Consider the following 24,629-nt stretch of genomic DNA (forward strand, 5'->3'; position numbering starts at 1 on the left):
AAAATGGCATTAAGTCCATATCATACTGTCTTGTTCATTTCAACATGAATGGTGGTAGCTAAAACTTTAAAGTTTTTAACTACTGATCCTGTTGAAAGAAGGTTCCACATTTTTCAGTACAAAAGATACAACAAAGACCTAAAGAAATGATAGTCATCTTAGTTCACTCTAAAAGCTCCTTAAGAAATTTTTCTTTCTGTAGTAAATTTTGTTTCTTGACAGATCAACAGGGTTAAATGACATTTAAATTAGGCTTATTCGCCCACACAAAGTATCTGTGTTTGCTTAAATGCCAATCTTGGTTTGATTTCAAAGGCATTAGAATACTAGAGGAGGCCCTGGTGACTCACAGCCCAAGCCCTCCATTTCACTGTCCCTGGCTATGGAGTCAATACCCTGCCCTTCCCCCTGCTCAGAGGCCCTTAATGAGCACTCACTCCCAGTGCCACTCAAATCCTGAAGGCCAGCCAGCACGGTAAAAGTGCACTTAGTGTATACGATCCTTTGTCCACTCAATGGGTTTTCTCCACTCTTCTGAAGTCAGCTATTTTGCACAGAAAAGCAACTTCCCGTATACAATGTAACAAGCATAGTTCAAGACTGTTCTAATAGGTAGAATGAGAACAGAGTCTTCCAGATCTTATTAAATTTAGACTAGCCAGAGCTCTAGAGGTTTTACACCATGGTTAAATTGGGTACCAGTCAAAGAAGGAATTAAATGTTCTAATTGGCATTTTCCATGTCTAATGTCTACTACTATGAACAAGTTAAGCAGCTGGACTTTCCTGTTGGATCCTGAAGAGATGTCCCAGCTTAACTCTTTTTTTTTTTTAAAAGCCCAACACTTGGTTCAGAAATAAAGCCACATTTCAATAATGGTGATGTTCTTTCATTTTCAACTAATGCTCATTGCTTTGCTTTTCTTTTTCTTTTTTTTTTTAAAGGCAATTGGGGTTAAGTGACTTGCTCAGGGTCACACAGCTAGTGAATGTCAAGTGTTTGCTCTGAGGCCAGATCTGAACTCAGGTCCTCCTGACTTCAGGGCTGGTGCTCTATCCACTGCACCACCTAGCTGCCCCTCATTGCTTTTCTAACGATAATATTTCTTTCAAAATTTATTTCTTAGGGCTGAAAAAAAATCCTTCCTAGAATCATTACATTATCCATGATACCAAGCTACCAAACTAGCTAGAGATATTAAATGTCACACTAAATATAATAACATTGTTGAAGAACTAATAGCTAAGAGTCACAGTCATGTCACTTTCATATCCAGTAAAATCTTATTACTGAAATTCATATCTCATTCATTGGAAATAAAATAATAATTTTGTCATGATGAGTTTGAAATATAAAAAGTTTGAAAACTTTCTGTTTCTCTTTATAAAATTTCAGGGTCTTATTCATCATCTAGTCCAGGTGATCCCTGAAATCCATTCTATGAAAATATATCATTCTGTGTTCTACATCAGTAACATGTTGAAACTAAGACTTCAGGAAGCAGAAGAGTATTTAATTTTCAAAATATTTTCCATTTCAGTGTAAGGCCAATCACTAATAAGACTTTCCTATTTGTGGCCTATCTTATTTTCTTTGTCCATTCAGTTATTCAGCAAATAACTGAGAGGCTACTATATATGGGAGATTATAAGAGATATGAAATTGCATAAAAATCATTCAGGCTTACAATTGTTAAACTTTTTTTTAAACTTATGAGTATCCTTGTATAGCTTAGCTCATATTACACATTACTTTTAAGTACTGATACTGAATGTTTTAAAATACTTTTAGATAATTCAATAGGTTAGATTGCCTTCAAACTCCTATTATCCCAAGTCACACCTCATTCGGTATCTATGCACTAAATATCATTTAATCATTTGTATCTATGTATTAGGTATCATTTGTATCTACGCATGAAAAATGGAGGCTGCTTTTGGGTTCATTGTTGGCTTTTGTTTTTGGAAGAGCAACCAAATTATATCTTAATGTGAAAAAATGTTAACATAAGTGCAGTAGGTGTTTTCTGTATGTTTTTAAAAACCATTTCTAAAAATTTCTGTTTCTTTCAAGGAAGACCCCTTCAAGATACACTAGGTGTGACAGACACAATGCCAAGCAAAGGTTTCAGATTTTCAATGGTCTAAAAGACTCAAATATAATTAAAAGCATTAAATCAAACCAGTTTTTCCCCTTTTGAATGAAAATATTAAATATTTTCCAACTTCAAAAGATTTTCCAATATGGTTTTTTTTTTCCTAAGCCTTTACCTACTTTGGAATATGAGAGATTCTCTCAGAGTGCAGAGACCTCAGAGGCCATAGCCCAACCCATGTCTGAACAGGAATCCCCTCTACAATGTAGCTAACAAGTGGTCATCCAGTCTGCTTGTAAAACCCGGGGTTAGGGGGAACGGGGAAGTAGTTTGACAAACAAACTACTACTACCTCAGAAAGCAGATGAAAAGCTTAGAAGAATTTAAGGCAACAAAAATTCAAAATATACAGGAAAGATGCATCTGAGGCAGGTAGGTGATGAATGCATGATGGATGAGAGCGCTAAACTGAAGATCAGGAAGACCTGGATTCAAATTCAGCCTCAGATACACTGGCCGTGCAATTCTGGGCAAATCACTTAGCCTCCGCCTGCCTCAGTTTCCTCATCTGTAAAATGTTAATAATAATAATAGCACCTAATTCCTGGAGTTGTTATGAAATAATACTTGTAAAGTGTTCACAAACTTCAAAGCACTATGTAAAAGCACTATATAACTATTTTAAAATATCCAATTTTTTTTCCCTTAAATGCACCAATCTCTGCTAAAACTGAAGGCCAATCTTTCTATAGCAAGTAAAATGAGTGGAAAAGAAGGAAGTCATGGCAGGGTATATTATTGAGTCCTGGGGAATTCTGCACTCATTCAGCTACTTCATAACAATTTTACTTTCCAAAAAAAAAAAGAGTAATGAGACCCTGAAGCAGTTAACGGTGCAGAAATGCCTCTGTCCCATTAAACACAACCTCCATCAGACAACAGTAAAAGAACCTGCAAAGAGCCTCGTCTGGGGCAGATATTCCAGCTTCTCAGTCATTCAGTCCTGGGCCTCTTTTGGCTCCCATTTCCTTTGCCAGACACCAAGAGATGTTCAGTTGTTTTGGAGACTTTACCAGGATGCTTTGTGGAGCTAGTCAACACCAAACCCACTCCACTTCTAACCTTTTACAGCTTAAATATTTTCCACTAATTCTGGTAGAAAAGGGTTTTCCATGAGGGATTAATTCCCTGAGCTGCCCAACTGCTCCAAGATTTCTGTTTTTGCGTTGGCATACAAAGCAGGAACATTTTTATTAGAAGTGAAGTGACACAGTGTGCTGTCTGTTGAGTTAAGATTATTCTCCCTTATGTGACAAACCATTCAAAACTGGTCTAAGGCCTCTTGGAAATAGTTTGAAGGGACTGTTTTTCTCCTGTAGATAAAACCCCTGACATTCCGCCCCACACGTTCTTACATATGTAATGCTGCTGGAGACTCCTCACCTCTCAATATTTTCCCCATCCGGGTTTAGAAGGCTTCATTTCATGGAAAAGATTTGAAATCTACTGAAATTTACTTAACAAAAAAAACCTAAGAAAGAGCACAAGGTTAAAGTTTAATGGTGCCAAAGGCATTTGTGAGGTGGCTGCTGTGCGAGCTGTCTCAAGCATAAATAATAAATCTCTCTGGACACCATCCTGTATTATTGACTTAGGAAACTCCATTCAAAAATATACATTCATTCATCATCAAGGCATTTATCAAAAAGGGGAATTCAAGGTCCTGAAATTAACTCAACTCAAAAGCTTGAACTAATAATAAACAAATATAACAATCTTTTTATCTATATTCAAGGAAGACAGCATGATTAACAAATCCATATTAAGTCCTACCATCATCATAATATGAATTCAACTGAATTGATTTAGTGAAGCTCAGCAATGAGGTTAGGACTATTCTATCAACACAAATGAAAATGATACAAGGCAATCAATCACGCCACTCCCAATGACCTCCTGGGCCTCATCACAGTGTTGTCAAGGTGACCCTGGGGTCTGAAATGCTATATATGCTATCAGCACACAAGCTCGGGCACATCCTGCCCTGTTAGAAATGGGGGCCAAGCAGCAGACAGTTTATGTGCCTGCATCCTGAGGCTGAGCCCTGCTAAGTATGGAGGTTCTCACCCCCCAAAGGCCAGAGGCCAAACGATGAAGTCAGCCATGAAAACCACTGATCGGGGGAGCTGAGTTGGTAAAAAAAATCACAGAACCATCTGTTCAGAGGTGGAAGGGACTGGAGGGGGCTTGGAAGATTCTGCCAGGCTCCTCCCTAACCCACTCTACTCCAAGCCCCTCTATCTCGAAGGGACTGTTTTCACTGGGGTGCTGTCCATTACTACCACTTTGAACCCTATCTCTATTCTGTACTCTTCAAATTCTTACCACCGAAACATGCTGCCAACTTGCTCTCTGACTTCCAATCATGCCCGACTCCTATCCTCAAATGCTTTCTGACTTATAAGTTTCTACTTATCCGACTTTTAACCATAAAGGTCAGATTCTTCGGGCCCCACTTCCATCAAGGAAGATTCCACCTTTGTGCTCATAAAAGACTTTAGGTTCTGAGTGCAGAGGTGGTACCTGCCATCTTGCCTGGGGCATGTTATAATCCCATACCCAATACAGCCTTCAACATTCTGAATAAGTCTGCAAAGACTGGCATGCTCTCTATCCACATTTCCACCTAGCCAAAGGCCCACCTAGCCCCTTAAGGCAGAGTTCAAATGTCATCACCTACAAGAGGCTTTTCCTGATTCTCCCATGACTCTGTATCAATGGCATTGATCCCCGAAGTAGAAAATAAGCTTCTTAAGGAACAAGGATTGTTTTGTTTTTGTCTTTGTATCACCAGTACCCAGCAGAGCGCTTGGCACATAATAGGCACTTTACTGCTTGAAAAATTGAACTGAATTATAATCTACCCTGTTTTATTTTGAAGAAAGAAAGAAGCCCTAGAGAAGTTAAATGGTTTGTGGCCTATAATTCTAATCAAGCATTCTTTCCCTTACACACATGAGGAAACCCACGAGATCACAAAGTGCTACAATAATAATTGCCATAATAATAAGACATTAAAGAATGCACATTTAAACCATGCTGACAAAGCACTTGACACATATGATCCTTACACTAACTCTTTAAGGTGGGAGCTACTTTATGGATGAGAAAACCAAGTCTAAGGGAAATTGAGTAATTTTTCCTTAGGATCACAGAGCCAGGTAAGTGTATGAGGCAGGATCTGAACGTTTTTAGAGAACTCACATCAAGGTTCTTCTTAGAATCAAATCAATCAATTTCTCTCTCTCTCTCTCTGTCACACACACACACATACACACACACACACACACACACACACACACACTCAGTGATGTCCATTTTGTACATGGACTAGAGAAGTGGTGCTATCTGCCAAAGAATAACCAATAATCTGGTTTCTCTCCTAATTAGCACAGTGTTCATTCCACCACAGCATGTTATATCTTAAGCATATCATGATTCTCCTTATTTCTGTAAAAAATGAAAACAGGAAATTCTGGAGACTCTTTTAAGGGATTCCCTTTGGTACAAGTTAAGAAAACCTAATTGTCAAGAGATCTATGTTCTAGGTCCAGTTCTGACATTTGTTCGTGCTTTGTCCTAAGGAAAGTCATTCGACTTTTCTCAACCTCAGTTTCCTTGTATGTAAACTGGGGATAATAACACTGGCACCAGCTACCTTACAAGATTACTATGAGAATCAAATGAGGCAATGGATACTAATGTGCTTAAAAATGTATAAGGTACTCAGACAATGGAAGGCTTCAGAATGGTTTTCTGGGAAGGAAATATACTAGGAAAAGGTGAATTGCTGACAGGTTCTGAAGCACGTTTTGTCCCAGTAAAATAATTTACCCTTGCCTCAGCATTGTAAATAAAAATGTGTTAAATGGCTAGCTACATTTGGTAACCACGTAAATCATATAGGGACAACTAAACACTGAATGGGTCATCAATGACCAGGAAGGGGGAGACGTAGGAAAGTGGCATTCACAGAGGCCTAGCCTCACTGAGGACAGCTGTGGTGCAAGTCCCACATCTGAAACATACCAGGTATGTGAGGGCCCAGAGAGTCACCCTCCAAGGTGGCTGATCTGCCTTGGGAAAAGGCGCTTCCTCATCTCAGTTCCCTCCAGCAGTGAAGTCATAGACCAGGGGATAAACTGTTATTGTTTGTCCTTCCTTTCAAAGAGGACTGGTGATATCATGGGGGATGTCCTGACTTGTATGAATTGGATTTAAGTGAGGCAGAGTTGCACGAGGTTGTCGGCCTTGTTCTCTCTTCAAGTTATCGTCATCCAGTGGCAGGACAAAAGTCAGAGCCACTGGTGATGGTTCAGGAGGAGGCAGTGGATGAACTTGACATCTTTGAGGTCTGACCAAGCTCTAAACACTCCAGAGTGCATGTCTTCATGACCACTGAAACAAATTGTTCTCATCCACTCATTTCACCAAGAGAAGACTTCATATGCTTATGTGGACATCCCCCTAACTCACCAATGGGCGTGAGGCCTGTCTCAAAACTGAACCTGTTTTAGCCCTTCTACCAGGATGGTTTTATTGGGGGTGTGGCCACTGTGCATACTACAGCTTCTTGGAGACACAGGTAGGAGCTGGGTGAAATACAAAAGGGGTACATACAAAAGAAAATGATGATTTTCTGGAAAAGTCTATGAGAGCTTCACCTTAGGGCAGCCAGAAGAATCTAGGGGATGAGCAGTTGCCTCATGAGGATGGAACTGCACAGTGTGAAAAGCCAAGGGCTGAGAGAAGACAACTAAAATATGTACAATCATGAAGGTTATGGATAGGGTCAATGCAGATTTACTCACCAGTCTATGAGAACTAAGGGACAACTATACTATAAAAGGTTGAAAAAGGCCAAGTTCTAGGAATTTATTATGGAAAGTGAAATGTTTTGGTGCTGACATCAACGGCCAAACCTTCTAATTCAAACCCAGCATCTAGAGGTCATCTGTTATCCAACAGACTGGCCACTCCTCTAGGTGAAGCTCAGATAACAAAATCAGACTCTTCATTGTCTCCTCCCCTTAACCTTCTGCCTACCACAGTGCAGTTTTGCTCTGATTCCAACAGCTATTCTTAGGCCACTGAGCAATGTTTCTAGCTTCCTGTCACGAATTGGGCCTGATAGAAGTCAGGATGGCTTGTGGCCACTGTGGCACAAAGCCCCTGGTAAATTCTTAAAACAAACATTTTTAGGTCATATGTATATAATGACTCGCCAATAAATCCAATTCCATTACTTCAGAATTCACAGTAGTTGAGGTCATGTAATTTACAAGCCTATCTGAAAGTTACAAGGATACACTACAACTTTACCCACACCAGTATTCCCTTCTTTCAAATCCTGGCTGTGATAACAATTGCCAAAAGAGGCATAAATGGACAAGAGGGTGGGGCAGGGTAGGAAGGAAATAGAACTGCTGCTCAAAAACAGCCTGGATGGGGGGGAAAGGGACAGAGTACTTTGTTGGAATGGATATTTGGGGAGGTAACAATAGCACCGTGATCATACATGAATGTCCCTGCTGGTAGAACTAGAACATGGCGGTGGGTTGAGATTGTACCCTAAGTATTCCATTCTGACCCCTTGAGTCTAATACTTTGTTCTGATTCACGTACTAACAAAGTACAATTCTTCCTATAACTGCTCCCATATATCGACAGTGCTGGCCACATGGTACAAAATCTTCCTGGTAGAAATACACATCCAATACATCTCTTTGCAAACCAAATACCACCATCTTCTTTCATGAAGTTAAATTAAAAATGAGTTGAACTTCACTGTACTAATGAACACACACACACACACACACACACACACACCACCCAATGTAAGATAGTTAATAAATGTCAAAATGAACAATGCAATTAAAAACCATAGAAACTAAGAACTGATTTCAGCTCGAGCCAAGAGGCATTTTATACCAAAAAAAAATTTTTTTTTTTTAGTTTCTTATATTAGTTTCAGATTTGTTGTTATTGGCACAGTGGATAGAGCATTAGGATTGGAATAATTCAAATCTTATCTCAGGCACTTACTAGCCGTGTGATCCTGGGCAAGTCACTCAACCCTGTTTGCCTCAGTTTCTCATCTGTCAGATGGGCTGGAGAAGGAAATGGCAAACCACTCCTGTATCTTTGCCAAGAAAACTCCAAAAGGGGTCTGTTCAGTGGTAGGTAGAACCAAAAGCGGTCACAAAGAGTCAGAGACGACTGAACAATGGATGTTTTTCTTTTATAGAAAGACTACATAATAATATTGCCCATCGCAGTCTAGAAGGGTTTGGCATTATTTGCGGTTTCCTTCCAAGTCATTTTTTTACGTGAAAATAACAACTTGCATTTATATAGACTTTTTACATTTGTACTTGTTTCACAACTCTATGAGGTAGGTAGTCCAAATACTTAGTATCACTATTTTACATATAAGTAAACAGAGACTCAGAGTGGGGAAGGAGCTCATCTATGGTCGCATAAGTGAAGTGAGATTTAAATATATATCTCCTGACTTGAAAACCAGCACTTTTTCCACTTCTGCTCTAATCTCTACTGCCTCTTAGATGAGTGTCTAAAATGAAAATAATGAGTCAAAACAGATAAAAGGCCTAAAGATTAACAATCACACCATTACAAGAATTAGAAGAGAATCAGGTCAGGTTCTCATAGCTTTAGTTAGGAAGAGAATTCTTAAACAAACAAGGAGGAGAAGCAAGTGCAATAGACTAAACAGATGGTTCCAATTAAATTAAACTGAAAAGCTTTCTCGGGGGAAAAAAAAACCATCAATGAAATTAGGATAAGGGAACTTGCCAGCTGAGAAAGAAAACTCTGCATCAAATATGGCAGATAAGGGTTTGATATTCAAAACACATACAGGGAACTAACACAAATAGAAAACCAAGAGATGTTTTCCAATGGGGAAGAAGTCAAAGGACATGAACAAACAATTCTCAAAAGAATTGCAAATTATTAACAACCTATGAAAGAATACTCCAGATCACTAATAATGAAAATCAGAACACCTGAGGTTTCCCTTCACACCCTGCATATTAGCAAAAGACAAAAGACAAGAAGAGTCATGTCAGAGGGGTTGTAGGAAGAGAAGCACACAAATATCCTCTTTGTGAAGCCATGCACTGGTCCAATTATCCTGAAAAGCAATTTGGAATTACATCCAGAAAGTGACTGAAATGTCCCTATTCTTTGATCCAAAGATGCTGATGCTATGTATATGCTCCAAGAAGGTCAAAGACACAAAAAGAGCTCCCATATGCACCAAAATATTTATAGCAGCACTTTTTGTGGTAGTAAAGAACTGAAAACAAAGATGCCCAACGACTGGAGAACGGCTAAACAAATTGCAGTACATGAATGTAATGGAATATTACACAGATTTATGAAAAAATGAATTTGATGAATACAGAAATATGCATGGGAAAACTTACAGGAACCCAGAGTCACACTGCAACTTCAATGGAAAGACCAACAACAAAAACAGTTGACTGCTGTGTAATTATAATGACCCCCAAGAGATGAGAAAATGTACCTCCTTCCCTTCTGTGCAGAGAGAGCTCTGAATGGATGTGGAACAGTCTAGATTCTGCCAGACTATGATGTGCTGATTAGCTTTGCTGAACTGAACTCCCCTTCTCTTTATGATTCTTTGTTTTATAAGGGATGGCTCTCTGATGAGGAAAAGAAGACAGAATATATTGAGACATGAAAAGGACACAGAAACAAAAGAGATCAATATACATGTCATCAGTTTTCTTCTTTTCCCCCAACATTTCTCCTGAGAGTTAAGGACTTAAATATACAGTTGACACCCTCCTAAAACAGCCTGACTTCTCATGTCATCAGCTTCCACAGTTCTAATAACTATACCTTTAGTCTGCTCCAGCTACATGCAGGCCCCATCATACCACTTAATTTCACTATAACCAACAAAGTTTTACTTTCATGATATCCATTGCCAAAGAAAAACCTCTTAGGTTTCCATGTCTCCCTCTTTCTCAACCTGCTCTTTGTTCTCATCAAGATCTCATCACTTGTGCACCCAATGTATCACCTCTGCTCTGACTTGACTTTCCTCTTGTTGCAGCTAACTTTACAGCTAACCTGTTTGGCCACGACTATACAATGAATCTCTTGCCTTCCTGGCTTATTTTTTTGCTAAAATTTTATCAAATCCCACTCTTTGGTCACCCTTACCATCTACCTTCTCCATTTGCAATCATAACTGGAAGGAGTCAATCAACCCTACTAACTGAGTCCACCACAAATTTAGGTTACACTACTGCAGGACACCTCTTTCCTTCTTCCTTAAGTCTTTATTATACATTCCATAGCAACAGTTTCAAATCATCCATGTTCAAGTCTTCCATACCAAACCTTCCTACTCACTCTCAGAAACTCTTACTTCCCAAAGAAGAGGCCGAGCAAATTAATAAAATGGAGCATTATTATGCAATAAGAAATTATGACCATGAGGAACTTAGAGAAACATGGGGAAATTAGCATGAATTGATGCAGAATGAAATCATCAGAACTGGGAGAATATACATAACCTGCTGCTGTAGTTGTTGATCACTTGTTTTAGTCTTCTCTGACCTTTCATGACCCCATTTTGGAGTTTTTTGGCAAAGATACTGGAGTAGTTTGCCATTTTCTTCTTCAGCTCATTTTACACATGGGGAAACTGAGAAAAACAGAGTTAAGTGACTTGCCCAGGGTCACATAGCTAGTAAGTTATTTGAAACTGGATTTGGACTCATGAAGATGAGTCTTCCCGACTCCAAGCCCAGTGCTCTATCCACTGTGTCACCTGTCACCTATAACACACACTGATCATAATCATTAAGTGAAAAAAATGCTAACAGGAAGCCAAATTATGAACAACTGGAATAACCAATTGTGGCTCCAATATGAAACATACATCCCTTCTCTCCACAGGGAGATAAGGATATTTATAAGGGTAAGGGTATACCAAGAGGGATTTGTAGAAATGGCTATGCTGCACAAAGGAATCAATAAAATAATTTTTAAAAGAAACAGAAGACATCTGTCATGAGCTCTCTTTTCTCCCCTATTCTAGAACTCCAACCCTACAGTTAAAGATAGAAAGGTCTTATAGATACAAAAATATCTGCAACAGTACTTTTGTCCACCTAAAAACTGGAAACAAAAATGGGTTGGTACAGACTGATTAGGGAATGACTAAAAAGATCATAATGTCTGTATTAATGAAATACCACAAGAAAATATAACTCAAAGCAGATTCAGAAAAAACATGGGAAAACTTGTGGATCAAAATAAGCTGAACCAGAAGAACAATATATAAAATGACCATAAGAATGTAAACAAAAACAACACTAAAAGGTTGCGGAACTCATGTTAATTTTCATGAGCCAACTTTGTCCTACAAATGGCAGCCTGCTACAAGGAAAGAATGTTATATTTCAAGTCAGAAGACCAGGGTTCAAACCTGCCTCTGCTACTTACTCCTCATGTGAATCTGGGTAAGACATTTAGCCTCTTTGGACCTTACTTTTCTCATCTATAAAATTAAAGTGTTGATCTAAATAACCCATAAGGTTCCTTCCAGCTTATTTCAGAATCTACCCTTCACACTTCTTCCTTCTCTACATAGCAAGCCCTCCCTCATAAAAAAGACTCGGGGGAAGGGATGAGCCATGGCAAAAAGACGTTCAACAAAACCAACCAAAATATCAACCGATAAAATACATGATATTCTACACTCTTGGCCCCCTGCCTCTGAAAAGAGAGAAGGAAAATACATTTTCTCAACTGTTCTCCTTATTATTTCAATGCTCAATTTCTGAAAAGGCCTATTAGGCAAAGCTTTTCTCTTTGCTTGACTTCTCCTGAAAATTAAACCCCATCTTCCTTTTGAAGCACAATTGTTTTCAGTCTGAGAGGAAAGGCTAAAGGAAAATCAAGTCAACTGGTATTTATTAAGCACCTACTATGTGTCAGACACTGCTCTAAGTGCTTAAGGATGCAGAAGACAGCTCACAGTCCAATGGAGGAGACAACTATGAACAAATAAGTTATAGTCTCAGGGGGAAGGTACTAAGATTGAGAGATGAGAATGACATCTTGCCAGGAAAACTCAGAGGTGGAAGTACCTTCCCCATACAGGGTCTTCATGCCTCATGGCATGAACAGAAAACAGCAGAGTTGTTAGTGTGGCTCCTGAAGGCAGAAAGCTCTATTACAGAAATGTACTGAGGAAAGAAGAACCCTCCCTTCTGCTCTATTTTTAATCTTGAATCTCAGTTTGCTACAGAGCTGAAGAAGACAAAGTCTCGTGAGTTCCAGGTCTCCAAGCATGAGCTCTAGAAAATCATCAATTTGGAGGATTAAGGAAAGACCTGTCAAAGACAGCCCTATATTCTTTACCACACACACACACACACACACACACACAATGTCATGTCATGTGAAGAACTACAAGTCCCAACTCTCCATGACAAATGGCAATGTCTCCCCTCTAATTCTAATGAAAACTGTCAAGGCTTCCCAAACACTTTCAAATTTCCGTTCAAACAGTTTTATAAAAGTTTTATGAATCTTGAGAATGATACTAAGACTTTAACTAATAATGCTCAGTACAATGCCAATCACATAGAAGGTGCTTAATGAATGCCTGTTAATTGTTGATTGACAAAATATGGACAATGAAGTATGGGGCAAATAAGCAACCATAGAAGCCTCTTTCCATATGGCCATAGTACCATCATTATAATTTCTAAGTTAACACAAATCATTGTCCATGAGATATGGAGGATGGTTTTCCATTTATGTAATTCCAAGAGAGAAAGGATTCCTACTCCAAGTATTAATGTTGAGACAAACTGACAATGTGCCTACCCACCATATCGATTTTGCCTTTTCAAATTAGTCTACGATTGAAATTGAAAGCCACAGCAAGAAAGAAAACCTAAATGCAATGTTTCCCACACTAACTCCGAGTCTGATACTCAAGGCCACAAACTTGTCTTTGTTTATCCTCTAGCAAAATACCATTATGTTCTGATCAGGTTTGTGGTTAGGCTGACCTTAATGAATAAAACCTGCTGGGCAAATAATTTGTTGAAAAAGATTCCTGTGGCATGGGGCATTAAGCTTAGGAAACCATGCCCTGTCAACATGTGATCAGGGTACACACTACCATACAGTGGTTGAGGACAAAGACTTTTTAAAGCATCCCTAACAATCATCTGGGTTTGGTAACATTTCAGTGTGTGCTAGTGCAAGAATTTTCCTGGAGGTAGAACTGAAAGGAGGAAATACACTTTCAGAGAGGCATCTCTGATTTTTTCCCCTATTTTCTCATCTTTCATTGACTAGTGGATTGATTCCTGGATCTCTCTAAGGGGATATTAACCTAAAGGGGAAAAACAGTAGAGGGAAAAGGTCCTCAGCAAATTTTGCAACCACTGGCAAAATGACTGTAAGGTATCTAAAAGACCCAATTGAGCCATCATTGTTAACAAGAGGATGTTTTGTTTTGTTTTGTTTTTTAATAAAGTACTCACAAAATGACTGAGGTAAAGCCTATCTGGCTGACACAAAGATAGAGCCATTTGAAAATCTACTGTTTTCCATTCTCTTTCCTCTTATGAATAAACTGAAGGTGGAGAAAACTATTGGCCACATGTACCAACCATCTGAAGCTCTGGAAACTGAAGGAGCAGAAGGCATTTTCATTCGTGAACTTGCGAGTCGTTTTATCTCTGGGGCAACAAGTCCCCTCTGCCTGGAAAGCGGTACTTGCTTTCTTAGCTTGAGTAGTGGTGGGTCCCAAATAACACTGCTACTTGTGTAGAACTGGACAATTTGGAACCAGGGTCCAAAAGGCCACGTTACCAAATAGAGGGAGGTTTAGGAAAGAATCCTGTTGGTTGGCCATGGTCCTTATCCATTTTCTCAATTTGTCACTCAACTACTCTTCCCTTCAGAAGTTTGTTTTATTGCCTAGCTCTAAACAGTGGGGTTTGGTGCTAGTTGTCTGAAACCAGCTGGACACGAGAATGGGAATGGCAATAAAAAGCTTTTGAGAGGAAGGGCTCCAAAATTAAGGGAACTACTTACTTTCTAGCACACTGTCAACAGTCCTAGTTTTTAAAAATGCCTGCGGCTTCTATCTTCAAGAGTAAGGCTAATACCTGATCTTTAGATAAAGAATGTGATAACCCTTCATTTCTTCTCAACTATAATAGTAATAATAGCCTGCATTTAAAGATATAAATGTATGTATAAATGTGTACACACGTGTACACACACACACACACACACACACCCTTCTTGGTACTCGGGCTCACAAAGCTAGTGCTGATCAGACGGTCCAAATTCAAGTTTTTCTTACTCCAAGTTCAGTGTTCTAGCCATTACATCATGCTGCCTCTCATTCCTTTTTCAAGTCCAAGAATTGAGAATATATCTAGTTTACTGTGTAGACCTCTTCCTACACATTACCAGAGTTGTGTGAGTACACCTTCCAAGAGGTAAAATTTACAAAAGCAACTGGAACAATTATCCAAATTGTCATTACTGAGATGTATATCAGCAGGAAAAAAACTACTGTTTGTTCATGTGTGACAAATTCTGAAAGTACCATGAACTCAAGTTTTATAAGCCATAAGCAATGAATGCTATACTCTAGCATGAAGCTGCACTCCCAGAGTCTGAATTTACCCTTTCAAAGGAAGGATAAAATCTGGCACTCATCTGCTAGCTATGATGCCCTTTGGTAGTTAATGGTCCAAAGCAAAAATTGGGAATGCCAGGAAAGGGACTAGGCAATTAAACTATAGGAAAAAATATCAACAGTATCAAAATACCAAAAAACATTTAAAAAATCAAATTAAAAGTTATAATTCTTTATTTAAAAAATAACTCAACTGTTTACATAGGCAACAATCTATTGCTAAAACTTCCCATGTGTCAATCTGTACGACACATCTAGGGCTGCCTAGGTAAAGGGAGGGAGATGTTCCCCTGCCTGAAGATACCCACACTAGGGAGGCAACAAGTCTGGGCCCCCACCAGTTCTATGATACTGTTAACATGTGAAACAAAGGCTGTGGAGATAGAAGCATAGGACAGTCCCTGCTCTCAAATGAGGGCACTCTTCCAAGGCATCCTGTCCACTTGGCTGGAGCAGAGCCAGAATTCATTGTAAAATGGCAGATCACAACTCTATGCATTACCAATGTAGTACCTAGCAGAGAGCCATTAGTGAGAGAAGCAAATGGGAAGGCTGAAGCTTATGAGAAAAAAATGAATACATTTAAATGATCTCAACACAGGTCATCACTCTCTTCCAAGATCTAGGATCAACAATTAAGATTTCCCTGCCTATTTCAAATGTTATAATTACTGCTGAGATATTCTAATTCGCGTGTGTACTGTACTTGAGGCTTTACAGAGCTCTCCTTAAAGAAGCCCTATGGAACAGCTAGGGTACATTTTTTTTTTCCTGTTACAGACAAGGAAACAGAGGCTCAGAGAGATTAAGTGATTTCTACAAGTTTATAATTCAAAGAATATTCAAAGCTAGATCTCTCTAGATTGCAAAACCAAAATTCTTTCTATTACACATTCCATTATAGATTATACAACTTTTCAATTGCAAGGGTCTGAATGACTAAAAATGCCTCTGGAAAGAAATGTCTTTTTTTTTTTCCTTTTTGCTTTTAGGCAATTGACTTGCCCAGGGTCACACAGCTAGTAAATGTCAAGTGTCTGGTCTGAGGCCAAATTTGAACTCAGGTCCTCCTGACTTCAGGGCCGGTGCTCTATACACTGTACCACCTAGCTGCCCCAAGAAATGTCATTTTTAGTGAACAGGGAAATCCTACCTTCACCTTCCATTCTCCTCTGCTTATATTAGGATGACTTACCAAGAATTTTATTCCTCAATTCCAGGTTACCCTCTGGAAGCTAAAATAAATGTATATACAACAATGAGGTGAAAACTCAAGCTAACAAAAGAAGCTGTTTCTTTATAGTGAGAGAACTTAACTTGATCTCTTAAAGCCTAACTAATGTGAGACCAACTGGGGGAGATATTAAGAACAGCAATCAATAAGGTTAAATTACTCGAAGCCTAGTTGAGGATTAAAACAATGTCTACTGAAAGTGAAGCCAAATGTACTCTGCTCTTCTATTCAAATTCTAAGGTTTCTTAATAACAAAAACAGCAGTACTTGAAATTTCCATAGCCCTATCTTCAAGGCACCGAATAAACATTAATGGTTGCCAAGAGAACGTCTGTATGAATTGTCTCCATGGGCTCCAATCCTATTCTGAAACCTTCTGACATATTCTATCCATGCCAAACATCAATCAAAGAATATAAAATCTTCAAAAGAGGCATCCAAACATTTTCTTGATAACCAATCAACTTAATGAATGCAGTCTGGTGACAAGACACTAGTAGTTGTGTTTTTTTTTAATCAGCTATGAAATATTAACACCTATAAAATATTTGCCTTAAATTAATACCAAATTAAAATCAAAATCATGTTCTTAAACAAATTATTCACACCTCCCCCTTCAAAGAAAGCAATAAACGAATTAGGAACCAATAGTTATGGATCTCAATAAACAAAACTTCTTTGAAAACACATTTAAATAGGATGAAATCAAATTCATTTGTTAAAGAGTCTTTTATATTGCACATCTCTTTCATTGTTCTCAAGCATTTCCAAATCCAGGTTTTCTCATATTTTTGCAATTAATAAAAATGAATAAAATACATTTATTTGAACTGAAGAAAACTTCAAAATGCATTCATTCCTCTGAGAGGAAAATTATTTGGGAAGCTAATGCTTTCAAAAATTAAACTACAGCCATATTCTTTAAGAAATGAAACCTCCTGTGAGATCTTCTAACTACTCTTCTGGCACAATTTTAAAAATTCTTAGTCTCGAACAAAATATTTGTGTTCCACCAAAGCTTGCATGATATGGAAGAAAGTGCACTGCACTGAGAACAAGAAGGCTACACAGTGAAGCAAAATAAACAAGTGAAGGTCTCAGGGAGTCCTTTCCTACTAGATTCTCAATAAAGATCTAATCTGGTGGAATTTTTCACTCTGAAGTTGTAAACAACAATAGTGAACAAACTGGCAGTATCTTATTGTATGTGAGAGGAAATAATCAGAGCAGTTATGGAAGCAAAAAAGTGCTCTGGGAGAAGATATTTCCCCGTCCAAGTACTCACAAATTCCAACTAGCTGCATTTTCGTCAGTACAGTGCTTAACCATGCTAAGTGGGATGTACCCCAGAATCCTTGCCTTTTGTGAATATTTTTACACTGTAGTATTACAGATTTTGTAAAGATGGTAACTGAACATAACTCAATTCTCTCCTATTTAAAACAGACCTAACAGAACCAATCTACTCCCACTAGGCAGCATACCAATTACAACTGATGAACCTACGGAAGCCTAGACCTTGCTATCCACCCTGCTTCTTTGACCTCAGGATTTCCTTCTATGAATCCTGCAGCCAATTTTTCTTTTTAAATATGTTGTCTAGAGTGTAAAGGGGCAGCTAGGTGGTGCAATGGATAGAGCACCGGGCTTGGAGTCAGGGAGACTCATCTTCCTGAGTTCAAATCCGGTCTTAGACACTGACTAACTGTGTGACTCTGGGCAAGTCACTTACTCATTTGCCTCAGTTTTCTCATCTGTCAAATGAGCTGGAGAAGGAAATGGCAAACCACTTCAGTATCTGGCAAGAAAACCCCAAATGGGGTAATGAGGAGTCGAATCTGACTAAAAAATGACTTAGCATAGGCTTAGTAGCACAGAGTAAGCACTTTAAAATGAAGTTTGATTTATTCATTAGGGGCAGGTTACCGACCCGAAAACAGTTGTCACTTGATTTTGGCAAGCAATACTAAGAAACAGATTTTAGGAGGAAGCCTAGAGGGCAGAGGACAGGAAGCACTACTGCCAAGCTCTCCAAACAACTTTACAATAATTCCTCAAACCAATTTCTGGAGTGGCAGGGCCAACAAAAGGTCGGGTTGAAACATTTTTCCAGCCCTAGAAACTGAGGAGACTAGAAGGAGAGGTCTGTAACACTAGAGGGGAAGGCCATGGAGGCAGTGGTGACATCAGCACCAGCAACTTCTGGGCTTTCAAGTAAGGTAACTGGTAAGGGTAACTGGTCAGAAAGATATTACAAGAGACCGCTGGGCTGGCACCGGGCACGGGACCAGCAGTTATTTGTCAACTCTACTGCCCATACCCACTTCTTGGTCACAGTTCCAGAGTAGAGAAGAGGGCGTGCAATCTCAAGGGAGCAGGGGCCTTGAGGAATAGTATTACTTTCAGCCGCAAGTAAGCAGGGACCTGAGAAGCAATATTGCCCCTGTGGTCCCAAGGAAGCATGGGCCCCGAGGAGCAGTATCACTGTCTCAAGGAATCAGGGGCCCAAAGAGCAAACCAGTAGGATAGTGACCACATTTCTCCCCTGATCTTAACACCTTGAAAGCACCAAAAATTTCCAAACCCCTAGCATTAGCTCTGAAAACAGTAGTGAAAAAAAAAGTCTAAAACTTGAGACAGTGCTCTCCCAACCCCACTATGGAACAGAGTCCAACTTTAACATAAAATTCAAAGTCAAGAAATATCGTAGAAAAACAACAACAACAAAAATTGAACCTGATCATTAAAAGTTACAATGGTGACAGAGAAGATCACAACCTCAGAAGACAATGATTTTAAAACAGCTAAAAACAAAGCCTCAAAGGAAAACTGTGAATCGGACGCAACAGAATAAGAATTCATAAAAGAGCTAAAAAGTGATTTTAAAAACAGGAGTGGTAGATGAAAAAACTGGGAAAAGCAATGAGAGTGAAGCAAGAAAATTATGAAAAACCAATTAACAGCTTGGCAAAAGAGGCACAAAATAACTCCTTTTAAAAAACAGAATTGGCCAAATGATCAAAGAGGCACAAAAATGCACTGGTAAGAATAACAGAATAAGAATAAGAAGAATTGGACAAATGGAAAAGGAGGTACAAAAGCTCCCTGAAGAAAATAATTCCTTAAAAACTGGAATTGTGCAAGTGAAAGTTAATGACTCCATGAGACATCAAGAAACAATAAAACAACATAAAAATAATGGAAAAAATAGAAGAAAATGTGAAATAGCTCATGGGAAAAAAACAACTGATCTGGATATAAAACAAGGATATCTAAGAATTACTAAGAATTATTAGACTACCCGAAAGACATGATAAAAAAAAATCCTAGACATCATATTCCAAGGAATTAAAAAGAAAAAGTGCCCTGATATCCAAGAACCAGAGTAAAATAGAAATTGAAAGAATTCACCAATCACCTCCTGAAAGAGATCCCAAAATGAAAACTCTTAGGAATATTACCGACAAATTGGACACCGCCTAGGTCAAAGAGAAAACACTTCAAGCATTCAGAAAGAAACTGATCAAATACCATCAGTCAAGATCAGTTAAGATTTAGAAGCTTCCACATAAAAGGAGCAGAGGGTTTGGAATGATATTCCGAAAGACAAAGGAGTTAGGATTAGACTCAAGAAAAGCCTACTCAGCAAAACTGAACATAATCCTTCAGAAGAAAAAATGGACACTTAATGGAAATAGAGGATTTTCAATCATTCTTGATGAAAAGACAGGAGCTGAATAGAAAGTCTGACTTTCAAATACAAGATTCAAGAGAAGCATTAACAGGTAAATCTGAGTGAGTAATTACAAGGGGTTCAATGAGATTAAACTGTTTATATTCCTATATGGTAAGATAAGTATAATTCCTAAGAATTATTATTAGTGTTAAGGCAGTTATCATTATTAAGGCGGTTAGAAGGACTCCACACAGACACGGCATAGTTGTGATTCTATTATGTGAGGATGATCTTTTTTAAAAAAATGGGATGGGTGAGAAAAAAGGATGCACTGGGAGAAAGGGAAAAGGAAAAAGGGGAAGAGGAAATTAAGGGGATGCCCACCAACTGGGGAATGACTAAACAAGTTGTGGTACATGACTGTGATGGAATACTACTCTGCTGTAAGAAATGACAAGTGGGATGGTTTCAGAATAACCCAGGAAGACTTATGTGAAGAGATGCAATGTGAACTGAGCAGATCCAGAACACTGTACATAAGAACAGCAATATCATAACAATGATCAAGTGTGAAAGACTTAGCTACTTTTTGATCAAGGCAATGTTCCAAGACAATTCTAAAGGACTTGTGGTGAAAAATGCTGTCTACTTCCAGAGAGAAAACTGATGAATTCGGAGTGCAGATTGAAGCATATTTTTTTCACTTTCTTTTTTTTTTGGCCTTTTTTTTTTTTGCAACATGGCTAATATGGAAATATGTTGTGTGTGACTTCACACGTATAGTTGATATCATATTGGTTGCATTCTCAATGGGTGAAGGAGGGGCAGTAGGACGGAGAAAATTTGGAACCCAAAAAAATTTTTAAGTGAATGTAAAGATAAATAAATAAAAGTCTGCAAAACAGAAAAAACAACAAAAAAAAATTGGGCATTTCACTGACAGAAGATATTTGCTTTGTGTTCTATGGTTTATAGGGATTATAAGTAAATTTCTGTCAGTAATTGAAGGCATATATACTGAGATAATACAGCTCAAAGTTTCTACTGTAATTCATCAATATGTTAATACTCTTTAAAGCTAAATCTCCCAGAAACTACACAAGCTGACATGTTTAGGAATCTATAAATCAAGAGGGGACAATCTAGGCAACAGAAAACAACAACAAATTGACCTGACGAATTCAACAATGTAATAGAGGGGACAAGGTCCTGGATGTAGAGATGTTCACTAACTGGCCAGATTTGCAGCTGCCTTATCTTTCAGTGCTTTTTCTTTGAGAAGGGGATAGTATGGGTAATGAAGATTAGAAACGGAGGACACAGAATTGTGAAGACTCCCTTACATCTGTGCAGCTTGACATTAATTGAATTGGTCTTTGTAACTACACTGCTAGGCCAACCAACAAATTATGTGCTGACCAGTCTAGATTCTCAAAGGGGGCATTCAGCACATTTTCAGACTGAAACTCATCTTCCTTGTTGCTCATTTGGTCTCATTGTTTCAAGCATGGAAAGATCAAGGGTACATTCTCAGTAATATCACAACAACCATTGAGCCTTCAATGTGTTTGCAACCACAGAAATCTCAACCATGAAACCCAGAAGCCAGGAGCCAAGAATCAAAGTGGTTTTTACGTACCATCTTTTAAAAAAAGGAAAAAGTTTAAAGTAACCCTGTCAACCCTCCAAAAAAACAAAAAACACCCAGAAAACATCAGTTTTCTGAAAACATCTCTGTAGTAGCAGCTAAGGTGACAATCTCTTACCTGTCAACTATAGTTTTTTCCAAGAGTCAGTTCAATTAAAATTAATTCTACAAACATTTTGTTACTTGCCTACTACATACATAGCATGGTGATAGGTTCTAAGGATCTAAATATTAAAAAAATAAAATAAAATAAAACAGTCCCAACACTCAAGGAACTTATTCAAGAATTGTCCCTGATGTCTATATACTCACAGGCATATTTTTCATGGATTTTCTCTTTTGTTTCTCTCTAGAGTTTCCTCTTAAGAGCCAGCATTAGTTTTTCCACACAAAGTGTGCCCACCAAACTCCACTTGACCCTGCTCTGTTACATTTAGATTTTAAATTCCTATCTACTCTTGCTCACTACAGCCTTAAAACTAACCAGGTCCACTATTATGACTAATTAGCAAATGTCATAAATTCAGGTCCACAATAAAATCGCCACTCCATGAAATAGAAGCAAGATTATTTTGAGGTGGCAGCTAGGTGGTGCAGTGGATAAAGCAGTGGCCCTGAAGTCAGGAGGACCTGAGTTCAAATCCAGCCTCAGACACATAACACTCACTAGCTATGGGGCTCTGGGCAAGTCACTTAACCCCAATTTGCTCACCAAAAAAAAAAAAAGAGAAGACTATTTTGAACATGCCTATTTTGAAAATAATGACTCTCTACAGGTAATGGGACATCCAGTTGGAAATCTTAGAAATGTCTGTGAAAGCCTTTGCTACCATGGATCTTCCTTAAAATTATGCCTAAATTGATGTACTTAGACATATGAAAGAAGACTAGACAATATTTTCTGTGTTCTCAAATAACAGAAAACATTTAATACAAAATACACAATATAAATATTAATAGTGTAATATAAATATGCAATATAAATCATATTCAATATAAACATTAATAGTGTAAACAGAGGCAATATGCAGGCAATCAGTGCAACTGTTTTCTAGTCTCCTGATGGATTTCCATGACTTGGGTCTCTACCACCCTCCAATCCGTCCTCTACTTTGCTGGCAAAGTCACATTCCTAATGCATAGGTCTCATCACACTACTCCCTTGCCGAGTAAGCTACTGTGGCTAGAATAAAGTAAAAAAAATCCACTGCTTGGCATTTAAGGCCATTCATAACCTGGCTCCAGTCCAATGTTCCTGGCTTATCATTCCTCCTACTCATGCCCTCTGGGGAGGGTCCAGCCAAACTGGACTTCTTGCCATTCCTTACACACAACTGGCCATCTCCAGTCTCTATGCCTTTACAATGGAAGCTCCCACTGCCTAGAGTGCACTCTTTCCCTACCTCTGCCTATCAGGATTCCAAGCTTCCTTCAAAACTCAGTTCAAAAGCCAGCTCCTAGACAAAAACTTCTCTTATTCCACCCCTTAGCTGTGTCTTTCCCAACCCCAACTTCATGGAACTTCCTTGAAATTTGCTTTGCATACACTTGGAGGTATGTGTAGGGCTGACTCCAACAGAGGAAGTTCCTTGAGTGTAGGTACTATGGTACTTTGGGCTCTGCCCTTCCAGAGCCAGGAACAGAGAGGATCTTAATAAATGCTTGTAGTTTGACTGAATGAACACCATTAACAATTGTCATATTTCTGTGCAAGAGACTTAAGTCTCTTGGATTTGGCCCAAATTTGTAAGGATCATAAATGGAATCGAAGCAGGTAGATGAATAAAACAATATGAATCAAATAAAATGTTAAGTTACTAAAATATCCATTTTGGTGAAAATACCAAAAACAGAGCACAGACATGCCAATTCTTTCCTAAAAACAAGTATGCTCTCAATTTGTAAAAATATTACTCTACTTTAATTAACATATACACACACATACACACACTTTCCTGAGTTTTATGCAATCTAAATTGCAAGAAAACCATTACTTTTAGAAAAAATATATACAAAAAACACATTTTATCTTTTAATAAACTCAAATGAATTACAGAAGATATCTGGTTTTGATATGAAATCATCCGGCTGAAAGCTTAATGTCACAAATTCTCCCTAATCATATGACTTATGTAATCTACTCTTCATACTGTGGTACACCAGGGATGGAACGGATCATATACTGTGACTGAGTTAGTAAAACCACCATATGGCTTATGTGAGGTTGTGAGATACTTCTAAAGTTTTAAAACAACCCCCCAAAATAGTGACATATATTTAAACTTTAATAAGCAAATCATATGGTATACTTCCATTGCACAATTTTCTTTATGGAAGTCTGAGATCATGAAAATATCCTAAGAATATTTCCTCATATTTTAATGCCCCCTCCCTGTTGAAGTAAACCACCCTATGTAATGTCTAATATTTCTAATTTCAAATCCAGAATTGTGATGAAATCTTCTAAAAGAAATCTATCTCATTTACATGTTTCCCTTGATTGATTCAAACAAAGTATGCCCAATTAACTACAGCTAGCCTGGTTCTCAGTCACACAATTCTAAACCTAAAAATTTAATCTACATGGGCCAACTTCTAATCCATAAGTAGAGAATGCCCTTCTTGTGCCTATGTCTCCGATGCTTATGTCTTCGTAGCTGGGGATTTAATTGTAGGTGTGCTTTATATTGTCACTGAGGTAGAAAGTATATTTCTTTTGGAATTACACTTCTCTACTTTTGAGGGAGTACAAAACTGAATCTCCCATTGACAGCAGACTGTTTAGGTCACTGGAAGATATCCATTTCCATTTTTTTTTAACACCTCTCACTCCTACAACACTCGGTTCAACTCTCCCGGCAAGTTAAAGGCAGTAGGACCAAACAGCAAATAAAACGCCCCCCTTCTTTGTCTTTCATCAGGCTTATGGAGTAATGTCAGTTTTACCATGTAATTAAAAAGTCCAACATATAGAGGTCTATTCCGGCCCGCAAAGCGGCAGGTGAGTAACAACTTCTCCCCTGCACTTTCACCCCTGATGTTTTTTATAACACAGTCCCTGCAATGCCATAGCATCAATTAGGAAGTCATAGCCTCATGGCTACAAGTATTGAAGCCCTGTTTCATTTCTTCCCAAAGAACAGCTTTCTTCCTTAGAAAAAAATCTGGCAGTTTATA

General features: G+C 38.4%; 1 protein-coding gene across 12 annotated transcripts in view; it reads right to left on the reverse strand.

Moving 5' to 3' along the window:
* BANP (BTG3 associated nuclear protein) overlaps nt 1–24,629 on the reverse strand; it is a 254,133-nt gene that overhangs the window by 64,742 nt on the left and 164,762 nt on the right. The window contains exon 13 of one of the 12 annotated variants that reach the window (XR_013484520.1): nt 9,708–9,846. The exons of the other annotated variants lie outside the window; for them this stretch is intronic. The gene's annotated coding sequence lies outside the window, so the exon portion shown is untranslated. The remainder of the gene's footprint in view (nt 1–9,707; nt 9,847–24,629) is intronic. 12 annotated transcript variants of the gene reach the window in all.

This window comes from Phascolarctos cinereus, unplaced genomic scaffold, assembly GCF_003287225.1.
Source record: "Phascolarctos cinereus isolate Bilbo 61053 unplaced genomic scaffold, phaCin_HiC Scaffold_2;HRSCAF=192, whole genome shotgun sequence".
Lineage (NCBI taxonomy): Eukaryota > Metazoa > Chordata > Mammalia > Diprotodontia > Phascolarctidae > Phascolarctos > Phascolarctos cinereus.